At 41.2% G+C, this 8,901-nt stretch overlaps 2 non-coding genes across 2 annotated transcripts; both read right to left on the bottom strand.

The window, feature by feature from the left end:
- Positions 1 to 1,923: 1,923 nt before the first annotated feature.
- Positions 1,924 to 1,995, bottom strand: Trnac-gca (transfer RNA cysteine (anticodon GCA)). The gene has a single exon. It is a non-coding gene; the product is annotated as a tRNA-Cys (tRNA).
- Positions 1,996 to 4,535: 2,540 nt separating this feature from the next.
- Positions 4,536 to 4,607, bottom strand: Trnac-gca (transfer RNA cysteine (anticodon GCA)). Its single transcript has one exon. It is a non-coding gene; the product is annotated as a tRNA-Cys (tRNA).
- Positions 4,608 to 8,901: the final 4,294 nt, after the last annotated feature.

Raw genomic sequence — 8,901 nt, 5'->3', positions numbered from 1 at the left:
AGCAGAGATTACAGAGAGGCAGGGACTAGGAACATACGCCCCAGTCATGCCCACAATGACGTACTTCCTCTAACTAGGCCCCACCCCCTAGTTTCCATCACCTCTCAGTATAGTCATCCAATTATGAATCTATCAATGGATTAACCCACTGACGAGGTTAAAGCCCTCATGATCCAATCACTTCCCCAAAACCCCACCTCTGAGCATTGCAGAACTGGGGGCCAAGCCTTTGACACATGAGACTCGGGAGAACATTCCAGACTCAAACCATAATATTCAACACTCACATTCTTATGTGTGTTTGTGTGTGTGTAAAGAACTCTGAAAATCAATCAGCAATTTTCTAGTATATAATACAATGTTACTAAATATAGGCACCATATTATACAACTGATTTCTCGAACTTATTCCTGTCTAACTGAAATCTTGTAACATTTGACCAACATCCCCGCCTCCCCAGTAAAGGCAGCCCCTCATTCTCCTCTTGGCTTTTAGACACATACCTTCCAGTGCTAAGTCAGCACCCAAGTGGAGGATCAGCTTTCACCATAGCCTGCACATACTATAGGTATTTTCTTGCTCTGGAACCCACGAAGAGCCACAGTATTATGGGTTGTCATTATCTAGGAAATGTACTAGGGAAGCATGTCCAAACACATTGACACCCAAATCCATAAGTGATATGTCTCATTCCATGTTGTGGGGGTTTAAAGTATAGCCCTGTGGTTATCACTTTGAGAAGTATTTCCTGAAAAGTTCCTAAAACTTTTACCAACCTAACAAATCCTTAAACTGTTGCAATGTTTTCCTTCTACTCCTAGGCTACAGTGAAAAGTTACCCTAGCCATGTAATATTTTTCCTAAAAATTCATTACCATAGTCAGGCACAGTGACACATGCCTATAATCTCAGAGACTCAGGAAGCTGTGGCAAGAAGATCACAAGATCAAGACCAGCCTCAGCAATTTAGTGAGACCCTGACTCAAAATAAAAAATTAAGAGAACTGGGGGTGTAGCTTAGAGGTAGAGCACCCCTGGTTTCAGTCACCAGGGACACACACACACACACACACACACACACACACACACAAGTCCAGTTCAATCATAAGAAAATACCAAACAAAGCCAAGGGGTAAAGGACATTCTGCAAAACACTGGACTGGGACATTTTGAAGGTGTTAATGTTATAAGAAAGAGAGGGAGGGAAAAAGTAGGAAGGGAGGGAAGGAAGGAAGGAAGGGCTAAAGACCAAGAAACTGTCAGAGTTTGCAAGGGACTAAAGACATATTAAAACTAAATGCAGTACTTGCAGGTTTAGCTCAGGGGCAGAGCATTTGCCTAGCATGCACAAGGCCCTGAGTTCAGTCCTCAATCCTGGGGGAGGGGGGCAAAGAACTAAATCAACATAATATCCTGGATTGGATCCTAGGACAGACAAAAAAGAAAAGCATTAGCAGAAAGATAAATTAGTGAAATCTGAGTAAATATCTGTGGTTTCATTAACACTATTGCCCCAGTGTTTATTTCATTGTTTGATAGGTTATTTTAAGAGGCTAATGCTAGAGGAAGGTGGAGGAAAGGTGTCTTTACAACTCCTCTATAACTCTGAAATTTACAAACTTTTCTGAAAGATATAAAATAGAGAAAAAGGAAAGAGAGAGAGAAATGTCTGCATGCACAGAAAGGGAGAAACAAGCTATGCATGAGAGAGAGAGAGAGAGAGAGAGACTGTGTCCCAGTGTGTGCTAGAGAAGGATGAGTTTACATGAGCCAGTAGCTCTACTGTGAGGAGAAGAATGAGCCTGAGATCGCATGAGCCTTGGAATAAAGGCCCCCTTAAGTTTTGAGCCCTACACATCTTGCTTGCCTTAATTCAGTCCAGGACTTTTAATGAGGCTGCCAAGAGGAGCAAAAGTATCCTCTAGGGGGCACCTGGATTTGAACCAGGGACCTCTTGATCTGCAGTCAAATGCTCTACCACTGAGCTATACCCCCATGATGATGGGAAGCTTTGTATAAGCATGTATTCCACTTCTGTGACCTACATACATCACACCTCATAAATACCTTTGTGTCTGAGATTCCTCTAGGACTTAAAATCATCCTCGGTTCTCTTCTAGCCACACCACCTCTTTTCTCCTCAGAGCATACATGCTTGTTTTATTATTCCCAGTACCTAAAGTTCAGTGCTACCTCCTCAGTCTAATTTTCCAGCTTTTAATATATATATGCTACCAACTGCTTCTAGATCTCTGGGCAAATCGATGAATGTTTTGAGCTTAGGAGCCACCAGCAAGTCTTGGACAATGAGGGATTCTTAACTGGGTATCCTCAAATGAACTTCAGAAGTTCGTGGTTTGCCTCTGAAATTAGAGGCAAATACAGTACATGTGCATGTTTTTCTATATTATGCATGTTTTCATCGGATTTTCAAAGGAGACCTCATGCAGGGGCATTAGATTCATTTTACAGTTAAAAACAAAAACAAACAATAAAAAAACCCTAGATGTTCCAAAGTCCAAAATTCACCATGTAGATCAACTCCCTTGGATATTCCTTCACAATAAACTCCAAGTCACTTATGATTCCTGTTCCCTTGAGTACCGATCTGAGAACTCTTAACCTGTGTATTTTTAAGAGTGGGAGAGAAAGTCAAGGAAATTTCTATAGCTGTAACAAATTCTGCATGACAAGGCCTGTCAGCCACCATGGGACCAGGGAATGAACAGCAGCCTGTGCTCGGGTTCACAAGCTCTCTGAGGGCCCCAAACACCCATTCCCAGCCTCTCCATCCTGTTACCCCACAGGAACCTCAGATCTCAAACCCAGTCTGCCTAACCTAAATTTGTCATCTTCTTGCCCTAACCTACATCTCCGCCTCTTTTGCTTTGTTGTAATAATAATAGCTCAAATGTGTCCAGCATGGTAATAAAAGTTCTACCCACACCTCCCATATAATCATCATAAAAAAAAAAAACATAAAAAGAGGTATTATTGTTAACATACTGATTTTTCAGGTTGGAAACAGAGGCACAGAGTGGGTGAAGTATCTAACTCAAGGTCACACAGCTGGCAGGTGGGGCTGGGATTCCAGAGCAGGCTCAGGCCTGAGTGCAGGGTCCACCTGCTTAACCATCGGCTGCCTCCTCCCTGTCTTGGTTGGTGACACCATTGTCTGTTTGGTCATCAGTCATCAAGATCAAAGCACTGAAGTCGCCTCTAGGTTCCTCCCACCTCTTTCCCCAGCCCCAGTTAATCACACAGTGCTACTGATTTCAACTTTGACGCTGTTTAAGTCCATCCTCACAGCTGCGCCATCAGAGTCCCCATCCCTTTAAATAGCCTCCCAGCCTCCACCCCCACATCCCACCGCCTCCGCTCCCAGAGCAGCCAGTTTGAAAATTCTCTAGATCACCCCCTTGTAAATGCCTTCACAACAAACCCCAGGTCCCTCAGGACACAGGCAAAGTCCTCCTCGTGTGATGTCTACCTGTCCCTTCAGGGTCCTCTTCTGATTCTCCCACATCACATTTGCACCCTGGCTGCTTCCAGCTGCATCCATCTGGCTCCAGCTCTGCCCATGCTGTTTCTTCTGCTGGAACTGCACCACCCTTCTCCCCCACCCCACCTCCATTCCTCTCTCCATCTGTGAGGTATTATTCATCTCTGAAACCCCGATTGGCCATCAGTCACTCTCCGAAGTCTGCCATAAGGTCCTCTCCTCTAGACCGAAGGAATCACTGCCTCTTCTGCTTTACTGAACCTGGCACAGCTCATGTCCCTCTGCTGTCTTTTTGCACGTGCTATGTCCAATTGAGAGCAGATGGAGATCAGGGGCTGTTTCTCTTCACTTCTGGGTTTGTACATTTCATGATTCTAGCACATAGTAGATGCTTAGAGTATGTTGTTCAAACTGACTTAAAGACTCAGTGTAGCTGTGCTGTGCATGGGAGTTATACCAAACTAGAACCAGATGCTTAGCTCCAATCCTTGGTCCTAAATGAAGGTACCCAATGTGGGGAACTTAGCTCCAGAGAGGGAAAAGTGTACAGTTCCTTAAATTTCACGCCAATTCATGTTTGCCCCCAGAAATGTTCTGCAGGGTACTGCAAAGCATGGGCAGCCAGAAAGTTCTAAAACTGGGTGAACAATCCTAGGACCTTAAGAACACTGCTTAGTAGCTTTCTGTTACAAAGTTTTTAACATTTAGAAGAGTATAGGTAGCCTAATAAAGTTATTGAGAGCATGTGATATGAATTCAAATCCTGAACCTGCCCTTTAGAGCTTTTTGACCTTGAGCAAGAAGCATCTTTGAGTCTCAGGCTCCTAATGTAAAATGGAAATACTGACATTATTTATCTTGTAAAACTTTGGAGAAATGAAGGGGATAATAAATGTTAAGAGTCTGGACTGGTGCTTGTCATATACTTAAGAATGCAAGGGATATTAACTATTATTCAATTAGCCGTGAGCACGGAAGATAATATATGAAGTGAGTCAATCCATATTCTTCTAAAACAAAAACGAAAATGAACAGGGGGCACCTGGATTTGAACCAGGGACCTCTTGATCTGCAGTCAAATGCTCTACCCCTGAGCTATACCCCCAGTGAACTGAATTTGTTTTTCTAGTGTATCTGTCTCTCAGCATTCTGGTTCCTAAAAGCTTCCATGACTCAGGGGAGCTATAATTAGAGAGAATGTTGCCTAGAGGGAGTCTGGGCATTACAAGTCTTAGAAGAGGTTTATAATGAAAAAAAGACAGGATTCTTAAGAACTAAGCTCTCAGAGCCTAGAAATTCTTCTTAGACTCGCCAGTACCCAAAGTCTCATTCCCATCCACCATATTTCACAGAAAGCAGGCTTCAGCTCTAGGTAAAAATCATCAGGCTCCCCACAAATGGTAACATCAATATAATGTGGATGATTGGATTCCTCTCATGCTTTCCTTGGCCAAGTCTCCTAGCAACCGAGATTCCCATTCCTCTTCATGACCTCACAGAACTGAGCTCATAACTGGCACTCAGTAGATATTTGTTGCATTAAATTGACTCTGGGAAAAAAAAATATGTCTAAATAACAATGTGTGTGAGATAGCTTTTCCAAGCCATCCCTGTAAGATGATTTTAGTCAGATAAAAACAGATGGTCAGTGAGCTACACCCCAATGTAACATAACTTGCCTGAAACTTGGAAGATTGTCAACTCTGAAAGGTCATTTGATAAAGAGAACCGAGGCTCCAGACGAGAGCCTCTTAATCAAATAAGTAAATTATTTACCCCAGTCCTACTACCAAAGATTACTTTATGACTTCCAAGCAGCCATAATTACAGCAACCTGCATTTCTTGACCTCATAAATGTGTTTCACCCTAATAAACTGTGTGGGTTCTTCGTTTGGAAATCTTACATGTTTGGACTCCTTAAAAGACATCTCCTGCCAGTTTCCCAGACCACATACCTTAGTTAGACTTTTCCAAAGGACCCTAAGTTTGGGGTGGTCATTTTGTGTCAAGGTTGAGGTTAGTTGGATGCCTAGGAGAGAGGAGAGGCTGCATTCCATTCTTTCACTCCTCTGCCTCAGAGCTAAGAATCACAATGTGCACTTTTCTCATTGTTCTTTTCTCACCCTGGACATTAGTGGGAGTTGAGATTTTAGCAGTAACAGATGTACTGTGTGCTTCATACCCCAGAACCACAGTGCTGGAGGGGTTTAGACAGCATTTATTCCAACCATTTCTTTTACAGATTGAAAGATAGGCTGAAGAGGCTTTCTTAAAAATCATAGGCATATCAGTGGCAGGATCCAGACTGGGGTCCACTCGACCTGAGGTTCTTAAGGTTCCTGCCTGTAACAATATTGGTGTTCAGAAAATGTTTGTGGGATTAATATCAGATTATAGTTATGTACAGGGTCACAAACCACACTGGTTTTCTGGGGACTCCCAAGTTGTAGGAGTAAATATCCTGCATCTGAAGATGTAATAATTCCCTCAGAAAACTAGGTCAAATGTAATGTTATAGTTTAGAAGTGAGGTGTCCCCCAAACGTTCAAGAATGAGATAATGTATGAATTTCAAAGGTGAAATTAGATTATAATCAGTAATCTTTAGATTAATCCACTGACATGGATTAACTGGGTGGTAACTAGTAGGCAGGTAGGGTGTGGCTGAAGGAGGTAGATCATAAGAGGTGTACCTTTGGAGTTTATATTTTGTCCCTGATTAATGGAGAGCGCTCTCTCTCTCTCTCTCTCTCTCTCTCTCTCTCTCTCTCTCTCTCCTTCCTTGTTGCCATGTCCTGAGCTGCTTTTCTCCACCATGCCCTTCCGCCATGATGTACTGCCTCACCTCAGGCCCAGAGCAATGGTCTTGGCCATCTATGGACTGAGAACTCTAAAACTGTCATATAAACTTTTCCTCTTCTATGTTATTCTTTCTCAGTCCTTTGGTCTCAGGGACAAAAAGGCTGATTAAAGCATTATCCTAGATATCACCTAATTTTCTTCTCATCTGCAGTGTTTCTGAAATCTATCACTCCCTTTTTCTTTGACATGATTTTTACCATTCCCACATACCTCCTAAACTAGTATTTACTTAATGTTTGTTTTGAAATCAACCCGCTGTTTTAAAATTAGCCTCCTCGTAAGCAAAAAATATCCTTGAAATCATGCCAGTTGTGTTTCTTTCTATTGCACATCAAAATGCATACATAACTGTTAAAATACATTAAACTTATATTTATTTCATGTTGCACTTACAAGTTGCCAAGATGCTTCTCAACACTTGGCTACTATTTCATTTAATCCTCCAAACAATTCAGTGAAGGAGGAACTATTTTCATCTTTATTTCAAAAATAATCATACTGAGGCACAGTTAAATATCTTGCCCAAGGTCAAGTTAGTAAGTGGGTCCACATATCCCCAGAGTCATCTTAGGAACCCTCAGTGGAAACTACAGTGTGATGGTTAATTTTGTTGCAACTTGATGGGCCATGAAGAGTCCAGGTATTTGGTCAGGCATTATTTGAGTATGTCCATGTGGGTACATCTGGATGAGATTAATATTTGAATCCTAAGATTAAATAAAGGAGGTATTCCTCCCTAATGTGGATAGGGCTTATTCAATCAATGTAAGATCCAAATAGCAAAAAAAAAAAAAAAAAAAAAAAAAAAAAAACTGAACAAGAGGGAATTTAATTAAAGAACACCTGACTACTTAGACTTGGGGCATCCACTTTTGGTGTGACCTCTGAACTCAAAATGAAACCTCAGCTCTTTCTGGGTCTGGAGCAGGACAGCTTTCCAAGTAGAAGTATATCATCAGCTCTCCTGGGGTCTCCAGCTTACTAACTGCAGATACAGGGACATCTCAGCCTCTGCAACCACAGGAGTCAGCTCCTCATGATAAATCTCTTTCCACATGCAAATGTGTGTGTGTTGATGTATGTGTACACACACACACACATACACACACACACACATTTTATTGGTTGTTTCTCTGAAGAACACTAACTGATATATACCACATATTCTGGAAAGAATAGTCAGGTCTTTGCGAACCTGGAGGATCCTGCCCTTGTTTACTGGGATTTTTATACACCATGAAGCCCAGGCAGCACTTGCCACAAGATAGGAGCTGAACTATTCTGCTCTCACATTCCTGACACTCTGCTTCGTGATGTCACTTCGGCGAATCTGCTCTCAGTGTCAAAGCATAAGCAAAGGGAAAGTTAATGTGCATCTTAATTACAAGGTATATAAGCCAAATAATTTGTCCTGCATTCCAAAGTCTAACCCTCAAAGATGTGGTTTTGATTTGCATTTCTCTGATGATTAGTGATGTTGAACACCTTTTCACATACCTGACAGACAATTCATATGTCATCTTTGGAGAAATATCTACCTTAAGTCTTGGTCCACTTTTTATTTGAATTATTTGGGAGTTGTATGAGTTCCTGATATATTTTGGATATTAACTCTCTTAACCAGATGGATGGTTTGGGAATATTTTCTCCCACTCTGTAGATTGCCTTCTCATTTCGCTGATGATTTATTTTGCTGTACAGAAGTTTTGAAAAACTTAAATTCAAGTTCTCATTATGAAAGAGTGCTATCGAGACTAAATATATTAGGAAGATTCAATTTCTAAAGCTCTGCCATTGAGTATAATTTGAATAACTGCCACAATTTTTCTAAGGCCTCTGAAAGATACTTTGTGCTGTAATCCCTTCCTTTTCAGTAGCTCTGAGGAAAATTAGGGTTCTGCAGAGAAACTGCACAAAATGTTTTCCTTATAGGAAAGTTATTTGTTTGTTTGGTCTGTTTGTTGCAGTGCTGGGCATCACTCTCAGGGCCTCATGCACAGTAGAGGAAGTGTTCTGCCTCTGAGCTACACCCCCAGCACCATTTTTCCTTATAATTCATCTATGTTTCATGAAAAGTTACTCAACATCACTAGTTATAAGCAAATGCATACCAAAACCACAATGAGAGATCATCTCGCACCCATGGCTACTACTGAAAGAATAGAAAGTAACAAGTGTTGGTAGCATGTGCATAAATTGGAACATGCATTACTGGTAGGAATGTAAAATGCTGTTGCTATTATGGAAATCAGTATAGAGGTTCCTCAAAAAATTAAAAATAGAACTACCATATGATCCAAGCAAACCTGCTTCTAGGTATGTAGCTAGAAGAACTCAAAGAAAGATTTTGAAGAGATATATGTACACCCATGTTCATTGCAGTATTATTCATAGTTGCTGAGAGATAGATGCAACCTAAATGTTCATCAATAGATGAATAAAGAAAATGTGATCTGTACATAAAATGGAATATTATGCAGTCTTAAAAAGAGAAATTCCATCCCAAACTACAACATGGTTAGATTTAATGTTGTGTG

This window comes from Sciurus carolinensis, chromosome 9, assembly GCF_902686445.1.
Source record: "Sciurus carolinensis chromosome 9, mSciCar1.2, whole genome shotgun sequence".
NCBI classification, from domain to species: domain Eukaryota; kingdom Metazoa; phylum Chordata; class Mammalia; order Rodentia; family Sciuridae; genus Sciurus; species Sciurus carolinensis.
This window is presented reverse-complemented; position numbering and strand designations above follow the sequence as displayed.